The sequence below is a fragment of the Buteo buteo genome, chromosome 19, assembly GCF_964188355.1.
Source record: "Buteo buteo chromosome 19, bButBut1.hap1.1, whole genome shotgun sequence".
Classification (NCBI taxonomy): Eukaryota; Metazoa; Chordata; class Aves; order Accipitriformes; family Accipitridae; genus Buteo; species Buteo buteo.
In genome coordinates, this window is record NC_134189.1 from 28,422,456 (window position 1) to 28,448,268 (window position 25,813).

Sequence of the window (25,813 nt, forward strand, 5' to 3'; positions counted from 1 at the left end):
AAGGCCGCCCCAGCCAACCCAAGGGCAGATGCAAATGAGGTCCCGCCTCCTCTCGCTGCCCCTCAGAGGGAGGGAGGGCGCGGGGCCGCGGCCCCTCACGGTTCCCCCCGGCTTAGGGCGGCCGCCGCGGGGACCCCGGCCCCGGCTCTCCGCCCTGCTTCTGCCTGCCCCCGAGGGAATCGGGGCCGCCGGGCCCGTCCCGCACCAGCCAGCCCACCCAGAGCCGTCCGCCGGGAAATGGGGCCCCCCGGCTCTCGGCAGCCGGGTTGTGGTAACGCCGGAACGCGCCCTGCCGGTCTTCAGACAAGGAAGGACGGCGGCGGCCGGGATCTGCGGGATCGTCTCCGGGATCCGGTCACGCAGGGGTAGCGGGACGCGGCACAGCGCCCACAGCCCGGGGGAGGCGGCGGGAGGTGCGGGTTTAGCAACCGTCCCGGTTATCCGAGGCTCAGAGGAATAAGTGCGTCATGTGAGCGCCTACGATCGTTCGTGTTGCACGACCTGCTGTAAGAGCAAGCGCTGCTTAATAAGCCTGTAATAAACTTTACGAGAAGGAGATTCGTGGTGGTAATACTAGGCTTGTAAAGGGAAGGTGATGGAACAATCTGCTTTTTTCTGTCTCGAACCATTAACTGCACAACTCCGCGTTTGCGTTATGCCGACGTTTTCCAGAACAAAGTACAAACAAAGCAGCTGAAAGCCATTCAGAGTCCAGAACAGTGTCGTCGGACGGTTTTAATAGTACCCAGCTGACTGATCCATCGAAACCAGGCGTCATAATGGCATCTTTAAGCACCTGAAGACCTCCAGGAAATCTGAAGGACACTGACAGTGATTGACACCAGCTGGTTGAGGTGATCACGTGCAATTGTCTTTACAGAACTGCTTAATGCAGCACCACATCGCGATGTCTAACTTAGTCGCAAACAGGCCCATACGTTTATTAGCACAGCACTGTGTGAGATCTGTCTATTTGGTACACAACATGCCTGTATGAAGAAGGTGCCATGTTGCTGTCAACCAGCCCTGATGCTTGTCTGCATCCGTGTAGCAACACCATCACGCTTTCAACTCTGCAGACTGTTTTCCTCACCACTGGTTCAGGTATTTCTGTGGAGTACTGCATTGCAGGCCAGAGGTGTGCCCTAAATGTTTCTCTGCTCAAGTCCTCTGGAAGTCTCAAATGCGGCTGAACACATCCAGGCAGGGTTCAGCTCCCTGTAAAAGGTGCTGGTTTCCTCAGAGTTTTACCAAGGGGATTTTGAACAAGCTGCAGACAAAACACTATGATGAGAAACTCAGGATTCTTCCTCTAAGTGAGCACCACAAGCACTGGGCCATACTTCCAGTTTCCCCACCTCTAACTTAGCTCTCTAGCCACCTCTGCCTTGCTGGGCTATGCATCTTCATCCATTCATCATCTCACCATTTCAATGAGCACAGCAGAGAGTGTCCTCATCCAAATCCTGCCTGTCATTTAGGCGCTTCCCTTCATTTAGGGAAGAGGAAAGTGTGAGGCTGAACTCCTTTCAGTTCACAGGGAAGGAGGGAGCTGAAAAGGGAGATGAAACCATATCCCACGCTTCTGAGAAGAGTCCTATTTCATTAAAAAGGTGACTATGACCCCTATCTTTTTCCATTCTCTTCTAAAGGAAAGGGCCAGCTTGGCTGTATTTTGTATTCTCTCCATGTGTGCTCTCATGCTATTTACTCGGAGCTTAAGTGCAGGAGAGTACCATTTTTTAATCCATGTTTTTGGAAAAGCAACACTGAGGTGTTCAGAGAGGGACATTTCTGAACATCTGCAGAAATTTGACAGGGAGAGCCAGTTAAATGGCAGGGGAGCAGGGGATTTTCAGAGCATTATTCCATCAAGGGGTGTTTCAGGGCTAATGTCAATTTTGCCTGTAGGGATCAACTCCATTTAAAAATATTCTTTATCCCTAGACTGTCAGTAGAAGGCTGTTCCTGAACCTCATTTCTTTAATAGTTAGGAGCAGTCTTATTTCTCCCATAGAATGATACATAGCCAGTTCATAACCATCTGCTCTTGTACTTTGTCCTTTTACATTAGTACCTCTTACCTGTGACTGACAATGTTTGGAGTGATAAGCCTTATTTCCTGCCAGCCCTCATTCTGTGATACTTGGGGAGCTGAGCTCCTCTAGCTTCATCTCGTGAGAAAGGTGCTACAAATGCTCCCCGACCAGTACTGCAACCAGTCCTTCAGCTGGGGTTTCATTAAGAGCCTTACACAGTCTTTGCTAGGAAAGCTGAATCACTGATTCATATTATGATCCAGGTCCTTCCCCATCTCAGCTTAGGTCAATTTTTCTTAAATGTACTGCAATTCCCCAGTAGACAACACCAAGTTTGTTCCCAACACCAGACTCCCCTTCCTGCGTATGCCTACTCTTTTTCAGTACCTGTTTTTATCTCCTTGGGCTGCTCCCTAACACATCTTGCAATTTCTTCACTATGTCATCTCCAGCTTAGCAAATAGCTTCTCATGCAGGAAAAAAAAAAAAAAATCAGCTGAGGTACACATAGACAGGATGGATCCCATTTCCCTTCCCAGGAAAAGCAGCTGCCTCATCAAAAAGGTAGATTAGTTTGACACACTGAACCTTTGGCTAATCACTGGCTATCTCATCTCCCTTTTATCTCCAGACCTATAAAGATAATTGTCCTTCCTCCCAAAACCTGTTCTAATCCCTTCTTTTTCTTCACATTTTTCAGTTTGTTTATTTAATTCCAGTTACAGGTTTAGCTGCCCTGCACATAGCTGTTTAGGATAAAGATCCTGGAGCTAGCTCTAAAATCTGGGACATCTGAGAAAACCAATGCAAACTCATCACAAGCACTACCAACTAACCCTACTGTGGTTGTACAACATGCAGTTTCAAGATTGTCCCATTTATCTCAAGTATCACTATGTGTATACTATGCTGCAGTCTGTGTTGCAGATGTGTCCTAAATCCTTTACTGAATCCAGTCCATAATAATTTCCCTGTAACTCTGGGAACATGAAGTAAGGCCTGAAAGGCCATGTGATGAAAACCAAATATAGTCTGGTGAGGGTACAATCTACCAGGAAACCTGCATGCAGCTTACAAACTTCGGTAAACAGAAGTTAACCGAACCCAATGTCTGGCATGTAAATTCAACAGGCATGCTATCTGTCCATCATGTAACCACCAAAAGCTTCTCCCTTAATCCTTTCCATTTAGTTACCTTGTTAATTATTATACAGGCATGCCACTTTCCTAAGATACGGATTAAATCAAATCTATTGTAAAAGAAGAGAGAAACCAGCAGAGCACTCATAAAGTGCCTTTAACTCCTTAGAAGAAAGGTACCATTTAAGTACTAGGCTAGCTGAAGGCATATAATTTATAGGAAAAGGAACCATGTAGGATAGAACATGAGCAGAAGGTAACAAGAGCACTACTGGACAGGTGGCAAGTCATCAGATCTGAGATCTTGGCCAGCCTTGAAAATCTGATGAGAATTTCTGTCATCAGAAAGAGGATATGAGCTCCAAGAGATGATTGCTAAGCCGTGCTTGGAAACAGCGAATGTTTTCTGTGATCTTTTTGACTTTCAGGGATTCATTAGTAATCATTGATCTCACTTTTCATAAAGCATTTTAGAAGAGATTGATGTATCATGATAGCCATTTTCATGGGGGAGGTGGAAAGGGATACAGTAGTGAAGTTAGCCCAATATCACTCAGTGAGGCCAGTTTCAAAGTTGGAGGAGAAGCCTGATTTACTGAGTGTTAAGCCAGATCAATAGCCTAGCACTTCTCCAGAAGGATGACAAAGTACCTACGAGAATTTCTGGAACCCAGGAAAATTACCTTAACTTGTTAGTGCAGTCTGTCGTGTATATGTGTGTATGTGTGTATTATTCTGGCCTTATCAAGTGATAATCTACCTAATCTAGAAACATCAAGGCCTCATCTCTGCCTAACACCTTTCTGGGAATGCTCTACTGTGAAAAATTTCTGAAGAAACAAAGCATTTGTTGGCACGGTTTAGTTGCCTGTGGTGAATAATACAACCTTGTCTCATGATAGAAAGCCTTGTTCTCCTCTCCCTAAAAGGACCCGAAGGGCAAAAACAAGGGATTGCTTACACTCCCTTTGAGATCTCTTTATATGGGGTGCTGTGAGTTTACCCCTCTTGTTTCAATGCATGCAGGGGAGAAAAAGTATGGGCTGTGCTGTCTTTGTTACTCAGGTAACTCCTGTCCATGTTCCCCTGAAGATGCCAATTTGTCACAGAAACTATAATCAATAACAGAGATTAATTTTACTCCTTTTGTGTGATCATCCTGTATGATCATCCTACTTGGGCAGACCATAAGGGAAATCCTACTGGATCGGTGACCAGAAGACTATTAAACAGCCTTTACTGTTTAAAATGCAAGAGGAACCACAGGGCAGGAACAGAGAAGTGTTGAGTTACAGAGGGAGGTGAGCTGAGGACAAACACTGATCATAACCCGGACAAGGAATCCCATTACAGTCCTTGCGCCAAGGCCCCACAGGCACACTGCACCGCTCCCTTCACCAACTTCTGCTGCAGGGCTGTGACGCTGGGGAGCAGGGACAGAGAAAGGATATTTGAATTTTCCTGGCCAAAATAAGTTTTCACAGTTTTTAATCTGTTTGTAGCACCAACTGAGATACCCTCACTACACTCTATACTAACCTTCACAGAGAAACTACACTCGGCACAAGCATCGTTCTTGCTCCGTTAGCAGCTTCCAGTTCTGTTTAAAACAGCGACATCAACCAGCAAAGACATAGGCCCTTGGTGGGGATTTCTTTCTCTTTGCGTGTTGTATCATGGCCCATTAAGCTTGCAAAGGTCTCATGTTAACTACTCTCAGGTTTCTTTGGCAAGAGATGGCAAGTAGGTCATTTTGGTGAAAGCTATTGCTCTGCTTTTCCCTTGGGCCTGATCTTCTAGTGTTTGAGTAAGATTTTGGGGTTTGGGTTAATAATCTGTCTGGTGATTATGTTCCTAAGTGATTATGGTAGTGCATAGTAAAGCAGGAGAAGTTTAAAAGTATGATCTTAAAAGTTGGTTTGTACACATCTAATACAGTAGATGCTGACAGTTTGAGCAATTTTAGCGCAGCTTCCAAGCTTCACAGCACAATCCTAATGATTGCTTTGAACTAAGCTAAGAAGTCTGTTCTGAGTTTTAGTTGTGATTGTGGACTAACAGGCTCCGGTTTGAGCAACGGGAAATCAGCTAGGAAGATCTGTATGAAAGGAGCAATACAAAAATCTAAAACCAGATAGATAAAGCAACCTGTGGAGTTTTCTGTAGGCTTCTGCCATAATCTTTTTTAAAGTGGGGCGGGCGGGGAATCAAGCATCCGTTTCACATACCTTTTGCTAGGATCCAACACTAAGTCATTCTGCAGAAGTAGACCCCTATTTTCTCTGTAATATGTCTGAAACATAGGGGTAGTAGGGCTATCTTTTGAAAAATCTCTTGACAGGCCCTCTTTCAAGCTGTGTGCTCTTAGAAAACGAGGAACTTCATTTTGGAAGCTATATCGGAAGTACTTTCTCTGGTTACTTTGGCTGGTATTGTATTTATTGTTACTATTTTCTAACTATTGCTGAATCTCAAAATATATGGGAGGTTCTCAGATCTAGGTGCATCCCATGTCCTAAAAATTCTGTCTGTTGAAATGCTAATTCTGCTGCCAACCCTCGCTTACTCCCAAGTGATGTGGGAGGGAGAAATGTGGTAATCCAAATTTAGAAAAGATAATACAAAACATGTGGTAACTAATGAAACATATTGAGCACATTTGCCTTTGATCAACTTGTTTGTAAACAGGTCTGTCTCAAGAACATAATGTGTTTTAAATGACAGAAGAGCATGGTGCAAGGGGCACACGCTACGCATCATGCACTCGGCATCGCTGTGCTGCTGGCAAGGGTCTAGTTAATCCACAGTGCGTGTAATCCACTCACCAATAATCAAGAGCTATCCACCTCATGCTAAAGGAATGAAAACAGTGACTGAGTTCTGTGACCCGAGTCTTGCTTTGTCAATTTATTTCTAAAAGCAAGAAAAATCCTTCAGCACTTAGCATATTTTCATATTGGAGGGTGCCTGGAAACCAGTGTAACTGGTTCTGGCAGGAGAAGCAATGAATTTTCATACCTTGAATTCCTTGGTGTGATCTCTGTTTTTCATTCTCAAAGTTAAACAGATAAATCCTGAGAGTTACAATTTGCTTCTCAGGTCTGATACCACAATCATTGCCTTTACTCTTCATAATTTCAAAACTATTGCATAGAACAAATAGCCTAATACTCTTTCACATGAACAGGGTCCATTTTTTTTTATATTTTCACATTGGTTTTGTTTCATAACTTTGTGGCCTGATATGTATGTGGCAACAGTTTGTTGCAAAAGATCCCATACAGCTTTATATATCCTACAAATGAGACACAGCAATGACCATGGCCATTGCTAACTCGCAACATTAGCTTTTTTTTTATTTGTTACTTTTGAAGGATTTGTTATTAAGACAGAAAACTAAAAAAAAAGAGCATGGCTAACAAACTGTGGGGGAAATTCAGATAGCCTCCAGAGTTAGATTTTTCAAATCTTGTCTTGCAGAGCGCAAGTTCCTTTTTCTGTTTGTACTGGGGCTACTGTTTTCTTTCTTAAGCTGTGTCATTTCTAGATTAACTATATTATTATTTTTAATTACAATTATGGATATTACTATATCTGGTAACTGCTGGGTGGCAAATAATGTTGCATCTTAAAGACCTAATATCTTGTCATAAAAAGGCCTAATAATTAGCACCTTACAACAGCTGCTGAGACAGATTCTCAGCAAAGCCTTCTCCTTGGTCTTGACCTAAGAAAAGACTTCAAACCTGTTATTGCTCTAAAGACTAGGACCAATAATATTTAGGGAATTATTCTAGAGATAAATGTGTACATAAGGAACAATTTCCCTGGCAGAATATTTCCCAAGAGTTATGATGCAAGTTTTGAATCTTGTCTTGCAGCACAATGATCCATCAGCCAGGAAATACACGTGAAGATTATTTTATGTTCACCTGCTTACAGACGTTCCCATTCTGTAGTGAAACTGTGGACACAGGAACAGCTTGTCCTTCATTCAGCACTCCTGAGAGGTGGAAATTCGTGAGAATGGTGTGGAACTTACATCTGTAATAAAACAAAATGATTGCTTGTGTAAATAGTAACCCGTAAGCTGCTTAGCATGCATTAGCCCCTTCTTAACATTTGAAAATGTGGTAAGAAATTCTGGAGAGGAGATTATGGAGCTGAACATAGGTGAAGACGCTGTCAGCAGAGTGTGTGGGTGGGTTATAAACATATGCACTGTGCATAGATATAGGCCTTTGTAGTCCTGGTTCCCTTGATTCTTTAAATACCAGGGATTTAAAATTCTTGGATCTTTTCCTTCCAGTTAGAGAAGGGAAGAAAATTATACCAAACAGTTGCACCTTGCAGATGGCTAAACCAACCCACAGGCTGGATGATAGAGCCACATAATGCCAGCACAAAAGAAGCAGGGACTTCACAAGTGCCACAGAATGTTGCCCAGAGGAGTTCACACAGTTTGTCTTGCAAACCAAAAATTTCCAGTGAGCTTTTGGGCAACAATACCAACCTGAGCAGTCACCGCCAGCCCTCTGCCACCCTTGGCTGTGCTCATACAAACTTCCATGCACAGTAGACCAGCTGGAGGATCTACATTGCCAGGAAATAGCTTTTTTTCCTCTGGGGTGTTTCTCAACTTAAACCATTCTGCTGCTGACCAGCTAACCACCCGTGGCCTCACCATGGACAAGCTTCCTTGCTGCTTGTGACCAGTAAGCCAGGTGACCTGGGGAAAGGCATTCACTGGCACGTAACAGAGGGTGAGGGGAGCTGAGACGGCAGGCAGCCTGGATGGGGGTGATGTACACTGCATGCTGCACAGTGTTTAGGGACCTTTCTCTTCAAATCAGCTATATTGGAGATTTGAGGGACTTAATGAAAGTTATCCCTGTGTTGTGAAGATGTTGGACAACCGGCCAGTGCCCGTTGTGGCTGGTCACACTAAATTAATTCTGTAGCCTCTAGGCTTCCTAAAAATCAGGAGGAAAGAAAGAGGAGACAATTTAGGGATTCTGCCTTTTCCCAAAAGGTCTCTGAGGACCCTGTTTGTGGAGCTGGAAGTTTGGAGCAGCTATTCCAGAACATGGCTAGAGAAGAGTGGCTGAAACCATCAGAGCTGGCTACAGCTTCATCTATGGGCCAAGCAGCTGTGTTATAGAAGTTGTTGTAAGTGACCTTCCTCAGCCTGGACCTCTTTTAATCATTGAATTATAGTGCAAGGAGGAGGACTTGAAGAAGGCTCTTTGTCCTATAGCTCTGCTTTAACAGGAATAGAGAGCTTTTTTTGTTTGTTTATAGAGGAAGGATGTAATTTAAGGTCAGTGAGGAAGGCATCTAAGCTATGCATCACATTGGCTTAAAGTAAACATCTGTCCTCATCATCCTTCTGTCAGTTTTTTTAAGCAGCTAACTGTGCAAAGCCCTGGCTGTTGTGAATCCCATTTTGAAGAACTCACCATTCTTCCCAAATGTTGCACAGGGTTATGTAGGCACAGCCTTAACTCTAGGCTGTAAATTTTATCCCAGGGGATCAAGTGTTTCAAGAGAGCCGATGAAATGGTGAATATAACAATACCTAATTCCTTTTGTTGGTCTAATTACCATTTCATTTTCATCTAGATGGCACTAGATATGATCTAATTGTTTAGTAGGCCAATAATCTATACAGCAGAAAATGAGAACCTGCTACGCTCCCAACTTAACCAGGAATCCTACAGAAGTTCACAATCAGCAAGAATATTACTGTAGACTTCCAGTGTCACCAGTTGTTTAAATGCCATTACAAATCAACAACTCCCTATCCATTGGTATTAGGATTTAAAAATAAATGCCAGGTCCAGATCTTCAATTGCTGCAAATCGTTGTATTCACATTTCAAATCTGCTGGTGAATTTGCATTTACTTTTAGAAATCAGTAAACTGCTCTGTTTGAATAACACTTTTACTCTGAGTAGTTCCTCTTACTTCAGTGATGCTTTTCAGTGAGAAAAATAGTATAAAATTTGTACCAGAAAGACAAAGTATTGTTCTATACCCATAAAATAGCACAGCAGTGATGACCTGAAAGGAGACATGCCACCTATGTGGTATGGCTGCTTGAACTTCAGTTGCAGAGCAGGGGTAACTAGAAGAGAGGATGCATGTAGTTGTGGAATGGTTTGAGGTGAGGAGGCAGCTATGATCCTGAGCAAACATGCTACCCTGGGTGGTGCATGACAGTGTGGGGACCGCTGCCATTCTCTTCTCCTGCTAAAGCATGTCCAGAGAAGGGAGCTCTAACTCCACCTTCGATTGAAGAAAACAGCAAAGAAGAGGAACAAAGGTAGGGGCAGACAGCAAGCACAGAAATTAAGCACCTCTATGTAGTCACATTAGTTGTCTTCTACACGTACAACGCTGAGAAGCTGCCCAATGTCCGCAATCAATGATTAGTATGCTCAGACCAATGCAACTCCTTCTCAGTTTTGAAACAGTTGTATGAAAAGGAATTTCTTATAGAACAACCATCTCTCTACAAAGTAAGCATTTGTCAGGACTTACCACTTCTCTCACTATTGTGCAACAATCTTATAAGCAACTCAGCAGAACAAATTAATGAGGGATTTGAGGACACATAAGATGACAATTGAAAGATAGATTCCCCACCACGCTCCAGCCATTAATGTTTATAATTAAAATGTACCTAGGGTTACTTCTTCAGCTAGAGACAATTTGCATAAGCAACATTAACATCACAGTCTGCATCCTTCAAGAAACTTCTATTGGCCTCCACAGGAAGAGATTGAAGGCATTTAAAACATTGTGGTGACCAAAGTTTTCTAAATTGCAGCCAATCCCAAGATTCATCTTCTAAAATACAAACATCTCATTTCCCTGTTATGATTGAATTATTCTGAAACTAACTCATGTAGCTCATCCAGGAATTTGACTTTTTAAGTAGAGTGAGTTCATTTTAGAGTTATTTTTATAGGTCAGTGCTGACTGCTACAGAGTTTTTTGTTGTGGTTTCTCAAGAAAAAATTCCATGCACGTTCTCATTGTACATTTCCTGGTTTTCTACTTCTGAGTCAATCAGTTCAGTCAAATTCATACTACAGGGCTCATTGTCTAGTGTTAAATGAACAGCCCGTAGCATTACACATTTTATAATACAGATTTCACTTTGATAAGCATATATGTTCAGAATTTGTCATTAGAGAAATAAACTAATACAAAGAGTTTTGACCAAATTCTTGAAGACTGAAGCAGATCTCCCAAACAAGCACTGTCAGTTCATACACTGTGCTGATGCTCTGCTAAATTTTTGTTTCACTGCAGCATCTGGTCTTCATTTAAATATTTGCTACAATTTGATAGGAACATTTCCGTAGCGTGTTTTTCCTCTTGACCTGATATTCATATCTGATAAATCCCATTCTTGCATCAGCAAAAGAGAAGCTGAAAAATGAGAACAGAATCAATACATCCTCTTGTAGCTGTTTTGCACTCCATTTTTTATGATTTTACAGCTTGTTTCCTCTAAGAAAGTCTAGTATTTTCAACTCTGATTACATTCTGATTTAGAATTTAAATCCAGACTATTTTTCTTTTGCTATGAAGAAGAAAATAAATGGTTATTTGGAAATATTTCCGTGTGAAAATTCAAATGTTTCCTTTGAATAAGTGGTTTTGGTAATGTTAAAGTATATAAACCAAATTAATATTAATATGGATCTAAACCAAAATGAGTTTAAATATTTTACCTTACTGGATGTAAATTGGTTATTAAATATAAGAGTTGAAGCAGTTCTTTTATCATTGAAAATTGCTGAAACTGTCACATTGCTGTGATTTATTATTTCCAAGAGATTGAGTTTTCTGAAGGAAGAATCTGTTCTATGTTGTTTGTCTGTAATTGAGTTGGAACTGATATAAAACTTTATTTTTACCTATTCATCCTTTGGCCAAACCTTAAATCACAAAAGTTTGAATAATCCTCCTCTTTGATCTTCACTTGTGCTTATGGACAAGGCCAGTGACAATTAAACTGAGGGCCACATCTAGGACATGACAGCCCCAATTCACCTTAAACCAACTGTCCTTTCCTCACTCTAATAGCCATTGGCATCTACAGACGCCCATTGTTTTCACAATAGGAATACGTTAATGTATTCTTAGGACATATAGGTGGTTGCTTATCACTTCTTGGTCCCTTTTCTGTAATAGTTACTTTGTCTATTTTCTCAGTCAGATTTGCCCAAACCCCTCATGTAGAAGGACACCCTGTGCTCTGGGACCTTCCTTCCTATTTTATCCTTATTTGTAAGATTTCTTCTCCTGAAATAAGTAATTATGCAGCTTATGGTAGGTGTTTCTTTGGACCAGGAGTACTGACATCTTTCCCACCTCTGCTCTACTGCAAGACCAAGGACTCTTCATGTTCTGATACTTCCATATTTCATCCCTTTGCCCCTTGTCCACTCCCGATTTCTCTGTTCCTTCCTCCTCTGCTTCCATGTCTGTATGCCCTCATCTTCCTTTCCTTCTCCTGCCACTTCTCTGATCCTGGGCTTAGCCAAGTCAATTAGGTAAATTCAAAAAGACAAAAGCGAATAGTTTGCTGGGTTAGAAAGCTAAATTGGCTCAGCAAGGAGCAGCTAAGCAAGTACCAGGGGCAGTCCTTCCCTTCTTGGCAGGAGCCAGCTGGTGGATGGGCTCTGTCCGTAGCATAACTTCACCGTAAGACGGGGGTGGGCGCAGCGAGGCTGTGGGTGCTGAGGCACATTTCTGATCTTCTCGTGACTGGTGGGCAGACCCTGCTTCCCTCCCTTGGCCGTGTGAGGGAGAGGGCACAGCGCGGTGCCAGCCAAAGCTGGTTAGTGCGTCAGTCGGCTGCCTCTGGCGTGGGGAGAGACGGACCTTCATCTCTTCTGCCCTCTGCCATTCCCCCCAAAAAACATGCCATGGAAACCAGACTGCTGCTGTATCTGCCTTTAGTTCTTTCAGAAGTCTAGTCTTTTGCAGTTTCTGTCTCTGCTGTGACAAAAAGAGTGGGGGTTTTTTTGGTCTGTCCTCACCCCCGCCCGCCCAAATCTGCTCTCTGTATGCCCCAGGCACATATAGGTGCCCCCAATGTATTTCTGATGTCTGTAGGTGTGCCTTCTGAGAAATGCTGCAGTAGACCACGCTGTTTACGTTTTTAACCACCTTGAGTTGTGTACAATGCAGTAATTGTCACCTTCTTGTGCCTTAAGTTCTTGTCCACATACTGGGAAGGCACAAAATCCCTTTCTCCCCTTCCCTAATCCATTCTAATTTACTAATCTAGGCCACTGTGTCACACCACCACCCCATACTCACCACTCCCCCCCGCCCTTCTTTCACAGCTGCCAAATGTTGGCTTGCTGTAGGGAATTTGGCTGTGGAGCGATATGTCAGTTATGTTGTGAAACAACCAGACTCTGATCTTAATTCGCAGCTGGAACATTCAGAGAAAGTCTTAATTTCAACTTTACCCACAGTGATAGATCTGGCCCTGACTTGTCATGTGGAATGAATTATCTTACTCCAAAAATAGAGAGGAAATACAACGATTGTCCTTTCCCTAACTAAATGTTGACTTTGGTCAACCCAAGAAACAAGGTTTGTTTGCTCCAGTCAATTTCAAAAGCAAAGAATAAAGTTTAATCTCACTGGAGTCAAGTTCTGAATAAGAAAATTCCCTATTTCTATCCACCCCTCTTCCAGGGAACGCTGCCTCTCTCTGCCCACTGATTTCCCACTCAGCCCCGCCTCGGTACGTACACACACCTAGGCAAAGCACAGTCCCAAACCCATTACATCTAGCTGAACTGTGTTCCTCATTTCAGCAAAAGATGATGTTCGGAATAAGACACTGCAGTCCTGATAGCCACAGACCAACCCCTTCTTTGCCACCTCTGGAAGGGGAAAATACGTACCCCACTGCACAAGAGATGAGGCTAATACTGATTATTCCCAGGAAATACAGCAAGGTCACAGGAAGCTCATAACGACTGCAACACGTGGCAGGCAGAGGATTCACTCTCCTATAGCACGCTCTTACTTTTTTTTTTTCTCTGAACACAACAACAGGCTTTTTCCTACCATAGCAAAAGTGTTCCATCATTTCTGGATGCTCCATGGAAGGGGGGAGGTAATTCTGGACTAGCTCAGAAGAAACACCACTTCTTTTTTTCTCCTGCCCCAGGCATGCAGCAGCGTAAGTGAAGATTAACTGGGAGACTAGGAGGAAGAAAGGATACAGGTAGTTGGGATAAGCAATCTTATCTTTAGATGACCTCTTTTAATCTCATTCATTGCCCAGATCAACATAAGCAGAAGTTCTGCATATTCAGAAAACAAAAAGACAATGCACTTAGTAGCTTTAATCTTTATCTTGCATTAAATTCGCCAAGTGGAACTAGAGGCTTAGCATAATTTCACACGCGCGTTTCAAAGTTCAGCTAGATAATCATGCCTTATGCACAGTGTATCATCAGGGTAAGCTGTTTTTCTGGCATAATTTAAGGCACATATTTTGATATCTCTACTCAGAGAAGACTTCGATGTTGCTTTGCCTACCTCCACTGTACCATGAAAAATAATACATAGATCTACAAAACAACTAACAGCATAAGCACTGAAATACAATTTTATGTCTTTCGCTGCATCATAGGTTTATAAACTGAGGTGTTATTCTATCACAAACTATTAGCATAAATGGTTTAACTACATAGACACATATATGCTTATAGACACACTTTCTAACCTTGGTGTCTGCTTGCATTTTTCCGCCTTTTTATGAGTACCAAGAGAATGCTGTTCTTTGTGGGGCCATGAAAACCCTGGCCCCAAAGAGCAGGGTGCAGTCTCTGGAAAAACCAAGATTCAGTCACGATTACCTGCCACAAAGGTGGATACAACTTGTCTCAGTCTGTGCCCATTGGCTGTTACTGGGCTGTTCATTCAATTTTGGCAAGTCTCAGACCACAACCTTGCTATAAACAGCATATAGACCATACTGCAGCCTACAGCAAGTGTTTCCATATCGAAAGCTCTATAGGCATCCGTTTAATGGCTGCATTTCACATCTAACAGTTACTGAGGTTGAGATATGTCTAGTAACATAATTAAGATTATAATAGGGAACAATGGAGGTAGAGGTTCCCCTTTCTATTTGCTATCCAGACATGATGAGACGTTGTTTCTTAAAGAGGCACTTGACAGCTGCGTGCTCTAAAGTCAGAGAGGTAAGGCATATAGTGGTGCACATAGGGAGCAAGGAAGCTGGCCTAGGGGCATGTCTAGCTAGACAAAGCTAGACAAGGGACAGGGTGAAGGTCAGAGAGAAGGACAAAAGATCAGTCTTGGGAGCACTTTTTTTGTAGACGCTTGGCCCTGCCCTCTGGGCATAGGAAGCCTGTTCCAATAAATCAGCGTGACTCCTCGTGACTCCAGGTAGCTGTATAAGCTGCAGCACCTGCTCAGGAGTCATCAGCTGCTCTTTTCGGTGACTCATTACAATAACTGCTAGAAGAGAAGGTGACACCAGCTGGGTTTACATTACCAGAACTACCATCTTCCTGGCATTAGGACTGCTACCTCTTGTACTTCTGCCTGTCCTTGAATGTCCTTCTTCCTTGCACTTTTCCTTTGCAGGCAGCAGATTCCTTGCTCTGTTGTCATAACACCAGGCAGCACTCCAGCCTTCCTCATGCAGGTTCTGCAGCTCTGTCCCCATTAATCCAGCCAAAACACTTTTCAAAGTGGAAACATTGATAAACAAGAGACTTTCTCCTGTTGTCAGGTGCAAGCAATCTGTTCTCTTCATAGAAAATATCTATTAGCAGTGGGTAAGCTGTGAAAGCCAGCCCTTGACAACAATACTTCGAGGGCTGTCTGCCTGATGGGAAGTTAAAAATCCAGAAGAAAAAACTTTTCATGGATGCCATCTTAAAGAGGCATTAAGAGGTTTATTGAGTCTACAGCTAAAAATATTTTCATGTAGGTCACCCCTGATGGGTCAACTGAGATTAGTTATAACTCTCTAATTCTTTCAAGGAGCACGTAGAGACAAACCAGCCTTCCCAGATCAGTTTCTAAATTTGTGGGGTAGGGGTGTAGCTAGTTTGAAAGGGTCTTTAGACAAGTCTAAAGTTACCAGTCACTTTGTAAAACACAATTTCATATAATCTACATTCAAATCCAATGTCCAACAGAAAGAGCATGTGGGAATTTTATTTCCCCCATAGTTTGATGGGAAGGTCCAGCTAGAAGCTCTTGGCTGTCCAGCTGTTAATCACTCACCAATGAATCCTAGAAGTACAAAGGGTCCGATGTCAGATGGAGGCCTATTGTACACAGCTTGCCCTGTACATATCCCAAACTGCTCACGAGCACTTTATTCATCCTGAGTTGTAGACACCTCAGTCAGCTCTCAGCCCAAGACCTCAAAAAGCTTTTCAAAATGCAACCAACACTGATAAAACACATTCCTACAACTCCTGATCTTGTGCATTGGCTGTGATGTCCCCTACTGAGGGGATGCATCCATTCCCTTCCTTGTTATCTGTTCCTAGCTTTAGTGAATCCAGAACTTCAGTTCCAGTCTTCTGCTTAAACCAATACCATTATTCCTTTTCCCTTCCTGAGAAATCAAACCCGACCAAAGCTGTCCTCAAAATATACCAAGTCTCCTGAATGAAGCCATAACATACTGCTTCCTAGCTTTGAAGAAAGTGTGCATAATTCCAATTTAGTTGCCTAAGAAACTCCCAGAGAAAATGTGGAAAAAAGAAAGTTTTCCCCACATCTCATTGTGATCTTCCAGTTGCAGCTAAGTGACTAATTCCTCAGATCCCCACAGGACCTTTAAAAAGAGCAAGAGATAACTCAATGAGCACTTAACTGTTTTCCAAATAAACCTAAGGAAATTTGCTCAGTATTGCCATCCTGGTCACCATGTACTACCAATTAAATACTAGATTATAAAATCTTTTTATTTTCCCAGAATGGAGTGGGATTGTTTCCATTTCTGCCAAGATTTCTCTGTTCTCTTTCATGTACTGTGGCCCGTCAGCAGGGCACAGACTCTAGGTCAAAGAAACAGTGCCCTGCAGTACCAATAGGGAATAGTTCTATGTTGTATTCCTAATACGTATATATTTCTGGTTTTCTTCTAAAGAAAAATCTTACTCTGTATAAATTCTGTATTTCATTCACTGATATTCTGCCAACCAGAAGCCCGACTCCCTAATGGAAAATCATTTGCAGTTAAGTAATTACTGTCAGCACCCTCACACCTTTTATTTCCTCCTCCCAATAAAAACTCTGAACTTACAGAAGACTGCAGCTTATCCTCTTTCACCATGGTCTGTTTTGCAAGGTGAATGAGCAGCCACAGCAGCAGTCAAAATAACACAACTGAGAAGCTGGCATAGAAGCAAATAAGCAAGAATGAACAGCTGAGGCTGGGGAAAAGGAGGAGATGGGGAAGTAACTGATCAGGAGAAAGTGTGACAGAACAGCAGTCTGAAACTGTTCTTTAATATGCTAAGCTTTTTGTGGGATCAGGGGTATGTGCTGTCATTGCTTCACAACAGGAATGGTTAAGTTTAATGCACACAAAATAGCTGCTTTAATTGAGTTTAAGACGCAGTTCTAATTCTATTTAAAGATTTTATCTTTTGTTAAAAAACATTCCTGATGTCAAGTAGGCTTGATTAATTTGTAGGTTCCTGGAATGACAAAATAAATTAGATCCTCAAAGCAACGCTGCAAAGAATGACAATGCAACCAAGCTTGTCAAATGTTTATTTCACAATTAGAAAAGAGTACAATATAGAGAAAGAAAAACTTTTACATCTTGAAACAACTCTTAAACATATCATAAAAGAGATTATAGAGCAAAGGAAAATATTGCATTGCAGTAATGTCATTTTCATAAGTTCCGAGGCATATATATCAAGCATATATGAAACTGCAAGTAAAATCTACATAGTAATAAAAAACCCAAAACCTTGCTGCAGCTCATAAGATCCAGTTAAAATCTCTGAATGTTGTTTGACTTATAGTCCATTTTCTGTATTTCAGTAGTTTGATTTCTCTATGTAACAGCAGATTCAAAGGACCACAGAATGTTACCTCTGTATTCATTATTATTAGTGCAACACCATGTGTACAAAATATAACTTCTATTTTTCTCATTCTAACTCTTCTGCCCTCCTTTACAGAGAAGGAACAAAAACCAGATCTAAGACCTAACTGCTCACTCACTTCTTGCAAACCACAAGGAATCATATATAAAAACCAGACCTTTTTTGGTTGAGGCTTTGCACTTAAAACGAAGATTTGTTATGACCTAATGGGCAATGTATCACTAGACATTTACAGGAGGAAAAACATAGCACTCAAGTATTTAGCTGATATAAATTGTCAAAGAGCAAAAAGTGAATGGTGTTACAGTATTTACAAGTAAATATGCAACCAGTAGTCCAGTAACTATTATTTTGCTTAATCCTATGGCTTTTCCTTTGTAATGCCAACAGCAGTAATCTAGAAAGCAGGTCTAGCACAGATTAATGCAGTCCTATTCCCAACACGGGGTTTACAGTCTCAGTAGCTGGAAGGCACATACACAGGCAATGGGGGTTCTGGTTTCTCAACTCCAAAGCCAGACCTATTAAGCCAAATTTTTCTTTCTTATTAATTTTCTCCAGTTTCATTTGTGTGTAACAGCATGGAACGCAATATAAATCAAGTGAGGGAAAAGCCAGGTACAAGAGAACTAGGAATTGATTTAGTTTGTTGTGCAAGAAAGAACACTTCCCTTCAAGTCAGATTTTCAAAATCTGGCAGGCTGAATTTCTTGCTAAATTCTGGCAGCCCCATTCAACATGTGCCTGGCTTTTGCAAATGCAACAGTATAATTAAAGGATAGTTTAAACAAGAGTTACAAAGGTTAGGTCATGCAGTACCTAGAACTGGGGAGGAAAACAGACTCCTTATTACAGCTGAAGTGCCATTTGCTTTCTCCTTGCATATATTGTTTACCTAGGCTATGAGGTGTCCTTTTTTAACCAAAATCCATTTAAATCCAAGACTGCTTCATCCCTGTGACAGAGGAGTGATGAAAAGCAATGCAGTTTATGCTCACTATGTCCCTAGTGTTGAGGGATGACATCTGGTAGTCACAGCTGTAGCCCTCAGTTGGAAACCACCCCCTTGAAAGAGAAAGAAGCATCTGAAGCTGCATCAGTCACTGCAGTTTCAGTCTGTGAATGCAAATTGCCATGTCTGAAATTGCAGTGTAGAAAATTGTACACTTTTTTTGAAATTGCCTGGAATTATACTGCTGTTAAGTGTATTCTCTAGCACTGGAAATATTGCCAGATGAAACATGAGTAGTGGATACTTCCTTCTTATTTTTCATAATAAAAAAAGTATTCATTTTGAAACACAGCAATTCTGACTCAGCTAATAACTATTGCAGTGCAAACCAAAAGCAACATAATCACTGAAGACCAAGGATGCTCTATTTAATTTGTCAAACATGAGCTTGGCCACAAGTTCATGCTGTAAATCTATGGAGCAGTTGTGTCTTGTTTGTCTCTTTGCTACTCCTTCCTAGAGATCACTGGTTCGCACAGCAAAGTTGGTAAAAGCCATAGAGCATACATTATTTGCTTCAATGCGGAGTCATGCATTTTAGTTTTATTTGCTATAGAAACACAAGAGTGACTGAGCTAGCCTGGATGACCTAGTAGTAAAGCAGATCAGAGGAGTGCTCACACAATGAGTGTACATCGCTACTGCAGGACTCTGGCTGGGAGAGCAGGGACACCCATCCAAAACACAGCAACTTCCCATCACTTGAAAACGATGGCCCTTTCTTCAGGTGAAGGTCACATCACAAATGAGTAAACAGTGATTCTGGTCAAAGATAGTGCTCCATTTGAAAACTAAATTTGACAAGAACAATGCAGGCTACTTGTTCAGCACAGCCTGTAGTGAACGTAGAGTGGTGCTTTGGAGAACCTCTACAGGCTATCTCCAGTTTCAGTGCAATTCACAATGTAAATACCCAAGTAGTTTAGGAAACATTAATGTTTTTTGAACATATGGCCCTCCATTATGAATAAGAAGTTGAAGCTCGATAATGGATTTGGGTCTATGTGTGAAAGGCAGAGCAGACCTACCCAAAGAGCATTTCCTGCCCAAATGTACCACCACAGCTGAAGCCTTTACATCCCTTGTTATAAAGGAAAGCCTTACCTTCAGCAGCAATCCAGTGTATCACCCTCAGCTTGAGCTTCTGAGAAAAAAAAAAAATAAAAAAAAATCAAGCTGTGCTTTGGAAGACTATAGGCGAGCAAGAGAATAGTAAGGACTTGAACAATTTCACTGTTGTTAAAGTTTAGAGAGTACCCCTGAACATTTTCCTTTTCCTAGTGACTGTTTCAAAAATCAAACTTAACTGTTGTAAAGCATAAGATGTTTGGCACATCACTGCCAGTTGCACCTCACTACCTAATAGCAATGTGAACACAGCTGCAACATGAAAAGTTAAGGCACTCTGGCATGGTATTTAGAGACTTATAGGACAGATTTCTCCAGAGCATGCTAGCTTGAGTAACTGGGATTGAGAAGCTCTTTTCATATTCTCCTGTTTCTCTGGTTCTGACAGACTCCTAAGTACATAGGACCCTTGGAATTGCTTTTGCCATTGCAGTAAACCTCTCTCCAAATCACCTCCATCATGAAAGTACTTTTCTTGCCACAGCCTTTCAGGACACCCATCACTGATTTAGTAGCTACTGGCTTGGAGTTAAATTGTCCAGGAGGCTTTTATCTGTACTAACAGCAGTTGAAAACCTTTCATGCTCATCTGCACATAGCTCCTTTAGGATTGGCTTCTGTCTTCATATTGATTTCTCATCTGCATGCAAAGAAATCTCCTTTACTACCCATTTCAAAGTAGTGGCAAAGATTCAGTAACAGATAAACCTATCCTGATTTCTATCTGCTATTTAGTACTTTGCTGAGTACAGGATCCTCAGATGTGTAGAATATCTTCAGTTATGGCCTGAGCTGTATTTATTATGACTATTCAGTTCAATTCAAGACAGTCAGTCTGAGGAACTCTCTACCATGATTTTTAAGAACAAAGAGGAGAATGAAAAAAATAATACAAATTTAATAAAAGCATTACCTGTAGGGCCCTAGAGCTGTGTACTAAATCCCAGCCTGATCACAACTGCATCACTAAGCCAGCCAATGGCCCCAGCACTCAGTTTGCCCAGTACCAGGGGAAAGAAGGCAAAGACTCCTGGGAAGCACTTCTGAAGTTTTCCCTCCTGCTGGCCCCAAGACTTTTCCAGTCCACAGCATCCACAGGAACCATGGGGGGGCCTTTATTCTCACCCAGTGTATAACCTGATGACTAGGCCACAGTCCAGGGAGATGGGATGATGGGGATTTGAAGCTTTCTCACAAATGTGTTTTTCATCTTTGTTTGCCCAGGCCCTCATTCAGGGTCCTTCAATGTAAACACAAGAAAGGCTCATCTGCGAGAAAACAAGACTTATTTCAGAAAATTAATGTAGTCGGTTTAGATGGCATCTTAACACAGGCAGACTCAGACACTTTGCTTTCTGCTTCTGGAATGGCTTCCTGCACAAGCCACACAAGATACTGAACATAACCAGAATAGCTTGCAGCGCTAGGTCAGAAACTCCCAAGCCTGTCAGTGCAGAACTTACTGGGCAATTGCTTCTTTCTAACAGCCTCTTTCCCCAGCAATTGTCCTCTCCGTACCAGTGCTTGATACAGACAAATTTCATTTCCTCTAAATCATTCCCACAGAAGATTTTTATTATGTGCTCATTGCAGCTGTCTCTCAACTAAAAATCAGTTTTTGCTCAGTTTTCCTAAGTCATAAAAGTAGCTCTGAGCCTTAACTTCTCCTATTATCCCTTCCTGTCTTATACACACTATACTAAATGTGTGGGCATCGGGTGTTTCCTGAGCGGATTTGTACTGTTCATCTCACTAGGTGGTCACAAATACATGTCCTGGTGCCAGAGTTAGTAAACTTGTGACAGAAGACAAGCAAGAGGATTAAGTTGTAATAGTCTTGCAAAGCCATTGTTGCTCTGCTGTGTAACTGAAGGTTGAACAAGTATGAAGTATTAGGAGTTCGAGTTTGTGCTAGGAAGAACACAGCACTGGACATGCGGTAAACACTCACATTTAGCTCAGAAGAGGCTGCTATAAGGGAGGAGGCTTTAGTAAATCCATCATAAAGACTCCAAGACACTAAGACAAAGACATTTGCTGCATTTTGTAAGTACAGAAAGAGGAGGTTTAAGAACTTGAGTGGGGACGTCAAGTAAATTAGAGCAAAACTGGGATTAGAAACTAAGACTTCTATTTCCCATCCACATGCTTAAACTTCAGAACCATATATCTCTCCTGGACTACATCTGATTTGTACTGTTTCTCTTTTTAGAGACTAAGCCTACATCCCTAATTCATATGATCAGTCCCATAGAAACTGGTGAGAAAAGAGTCGGGATTGGGCATTTAAATTGCAGTCTTATGGTTTTGTTGGCTTTTTTTTTTTTTAGACCCAGCACCTATGCTTTCTTAGCACTCAGTACCTAAACTATGATAAAGGTTATTAGCAATAATAGCAGGTTACTATATTCCAAAGCCTCTAAATTATATTTTGCAAACAAGTAGGCTTGCTACTGAGGGTGTAACATACAGTGTAAGGAAAACATACAGAGCTATTTGCTAGCATAATTAATGAGTCTGGTTAAGATAAGTCATATTACACCTGAACATATGACATACTCTTTAAAGATTGTGACCTCTATCCTCATTACAGGTCCGCCCACAGGAATGACTGCAGCCATTTGCAGAAGACACATTACATCATCACAGGTGCTTTCATCATGCAGCTGATGATACATCCAGAATCATCATGATACCACCACATGCCAGCAGATAATGTACCATAGCCCTTCTGACTGACTGTCTGAAGAACCCTACTGTTAGCTCTAAGTGTTAGGATCAGGATGGAGCTGGAGGTGGTTTGGAACCAAAAATCTCTTAACTTTGCAATAGTCAACACGTGAATTTGGCAGCTGAAAGATGAACCACTTCATTTCCAAATACAGCAAGTGCCACTAAAAGAGCCTGCTTTTCCACTTGCATTTCACTTCAGAACTTGCAGGGCAGAGTGGCCTTGAGGCCTGGAATATAGTAATGCACAGTAGTAATGTGGGGTTTTAATCTCTGTTACAGACACCTAGGCATGATCAGGCCTCTATGAATTAACACTGCTGTTCTCACAGAACCAGTCACGGAGTCTTACACACAGGGAAGGTTCAGTCAGTTTTGTGTAGTCACTCTTGGGTACCTGAGGGTTGTTCTCCCCGTGCCTTATGCAATCTGTGCAGACAATGCTGAAGGCATTGCTCATCTCTCTTCCTGCTGACAGATTTTGTGGTAAGAAGAGAGGAAGAGCTTAGCTTCTCCCTTCCCGCACCACACTAGCCTTCAGGGAGCACACTTTGCACAAGGAGCAACAGGCAGGATTGGAAAGAAGACATGTCCTGAAGAATATTACAGTGACTGCCACCACTCACACAACAAGCCTTAGCAAAACACAGGGAAAGTTTAGGCTGCAGTTTCTCAAGTGCTAACAGCTATTCTGTCTGCACTCCATTCACATAATAAGAAATGTTATTCAAACACTTGTATGAGAAAATACCTCCTTCCCTTTCAGCAGTGTAAGCCTGCTACTGCACAGTGTCTGGAATAATTGTGAGGGGGGTTTACTTTGCTCTGTGTTCACCAAGCAGCAAGATCATGGTCCACACCTGCAACTTGTACTCTCTATACTGTGAGCTGTAGGAATGATATTTTGATGCTTTGAGTAACTATCCACCTTGAGGCATCTGTCATGACACTTCCTTCCACCTTTTCAAGTTCTTTCCAATCACTATGCTTTCCCACTGCTGAGTATTCTGCTAGAATCTAATAGCCACTTTTCCTCAGAATAGCTGCAGCAGCAATCAGTAGGTGTCATGGGTATTTACCCTACAGAGGCTGTCATCCTGGACTGCCTACGATTACAGAAAAGGAAAGTCCCTTAAAACTCCTCTTTCTCCACCACACACCTAGGAATCAAATGAGTGACTAGGAAACAGCTCGAGACAAACTTCAGACTCAGACAACAAAAAACCCAAAGCTTCCTCTGAAGATCAAAAAGAAGCACTCTAGTTGTATGATAAATCATATGTGGTATTAGCTACTTTAACTTGAGAACATGAGACATGTTCAGCTGAGGACGGTGTTGGACGGCAGTACTGTTGTAGCTCAAGTTCGCAGGTAACATACCAGGCACCATCTGCTCCAAAGACACCTACCGAAGAGAAGGAAGGAGGATTTTGCATTGATTTTAGTCTATAAGAATTATGTTCTTACAAACACAGTGTTCACGATAGACATTTTGTTGCTATTTAGTGTCTCACATACAATGAAGGTAGTGCTTACCCCAGGATTGTCCCAGGAGTTAAAAATAAGCAGCAAGCATATTTGTAAGAACCATGTGAGCCAGCTGCTTAGTGTCCCAGATAAAGGTTTTCTCATCACACCTCCCAAGTTGTATGTTTCGAGGCTCAGGTGATACAACTTACAATACCAGACTCTCTGAGAATGCCTTTGAGAATGAGTCTAACCTTGACAACTGTCATGGGTATGTGCTCAAATGCAGACAGAATATAAAGTAGAACAACTTGACAGAGGAACCGCCAAGACTGAGCTCAACAGCAACTATTTTCTTGATCATCGTAATTAGCTTGACTCAAATCTGTCCTGAAGCAGTAGATGACTAGTTAAATGCATATGTACGTGACACATACATGGATGAACATACAGAACATTATGCTAGTTGTGTCACTAATGACATTACTACTATCAGTTCCTGCTCAAAGTTTGCACATCTGAACACCTTTATTATTGACACATCAATGCAATAAAGTATTAAAGCACATGGTCATTTTAAGTATGTGAATAGCCACATTCATGCTGATGGGCTCATGTAATTCCAGTCAGGTATTCTTCAATGTCTGCATCTTAAGTCCTAGTCAACATTTATAGTAGTTTAGTATGGATCATATTACTACATAAATCTGCTCTTACCTTTTTTTAGGCCCCTTGTGTGGTCTTCCATTTCCCACCCCCCTCAATTTCTGTGTCTTGTTTCTGGGACCTTTAATGCTCCTGACTGCAGCAGGCTCAGTGCCAAGCCATCACCCACTCTTGCAAGCAATGTGGCACATTCATTTCAGCATCCAGATCCTTCCACCTCTATCTGGTAAGCACTTCCACTCTTCCTAGACTGACCACATTTACACCACCTGTCTGTGATCATCCTGTCTCTTCCCTGACGTTCTAACTTGCTCATCTCAGTAGCACAGATATGTTTCTCTTTTATTAATGCTTTCCCCTCAATCTCTTTAATCTCTTCCTTCTGGCCTTTCCTCTCCCAGAAATTCATTAGTAAATGAGGCAGAAAGCTGCCTCACAGCTGTGTGTATCCAGTCAGTTTTCTGTGTTGATGCAAGGCAATTTTTGTAATGAATGTGTAGCAGAGACTGTTGTTCTGTACCTTTCTGAAATCGTGTAAGAGATTGTCCAGGATGGCATATTTACTGTCTTCTGAGCTAAGTAGTCTAGAACCATGATCAACACTGGTTGATGATTAAAACAATTCTAGACACTCCTCAGAAGCCCAGCTGAGCAGCTCCTTTCTTTGCGGTGACCTTTTACTGCTATCTATATCCTCAGTGTAAAAATGACTGCACAGCTATAGTAGCTAATTTATTGTAACACATTTGTTCCCAAATTTCAAGCCTGGAGGCCAGATTTATAAAGCTGTAATTGCTAGGAGATGCTGATCAGGTATCTGAGCGGTTTTACAAAAGTACCTTAAAAGTAGGCATTGCAAAGCACAGGACAGAGTCCCTAGTGCAATGCCATCCCAACCCTTTAAATCCACACAGTTGCTCAGCTGCACACGGAAGGCTGAGCTGCTGTCCAGAAGCAGTGAAGTCTCCCTACATCGCGACACAAACCCAGCTATACCACAGCCTGACTGGTGCAGTCAGCTCAGAGTTGTCTTTTCATGTACACATGCTCCCAGTTAACCAGGCATGACATGACATTCTGCAGCTGGTTGAACAGCAGAAATCTGGTACAAAAGCATGCACTTTAAAGTCCATTCAGGAACTCACAGGGTCTTGTGTGGTTGTCCTGGTTTCAGCTGGGATAGAGTTAATTGTCTTCCTAGTAGCTGATACAGTGCAATGTTTTGAGTTCAGTATGAGAAGAAAGTTGATAACGCTGATGTTTTCAGTTGTTGCTAAGTAGTGTTTAGTCTAAAGTCAAGGATTTTTCAGCTTCTCCTGCTGGAGGGGCACAAGAAGTTGGGACAGGTGGTGAGCAATTGCACTGTGCATCATTTGTATATTCCAATCCTTTTATTATTACTGCTGTCATTTTATTAGTGTTACCATTATTAGTTTCTTCTTTTCTGTTCTATTAAACCATTCTTATCTCAA

At 41.9% G+C, this 25,813-nt stretch overlaps 1 long non-coding RNA gene across 1 annotated transcript; it reads left to right on the forward strand.

Annotated features, from left to right (window-relative positions):
- Positions 1-84: 84 nt before the first annotated feature.
- On the forward strand, positions 85-25,813 carry LOC142042186 (uncharacterized). The gene is made up of 2 exons (XR_012653647.1): positions 85-1,613; positions 22,072-25,813. It is a non-coding gene; the product is annotated as an uncharacterized LOC142042186 (long non-coding RNA).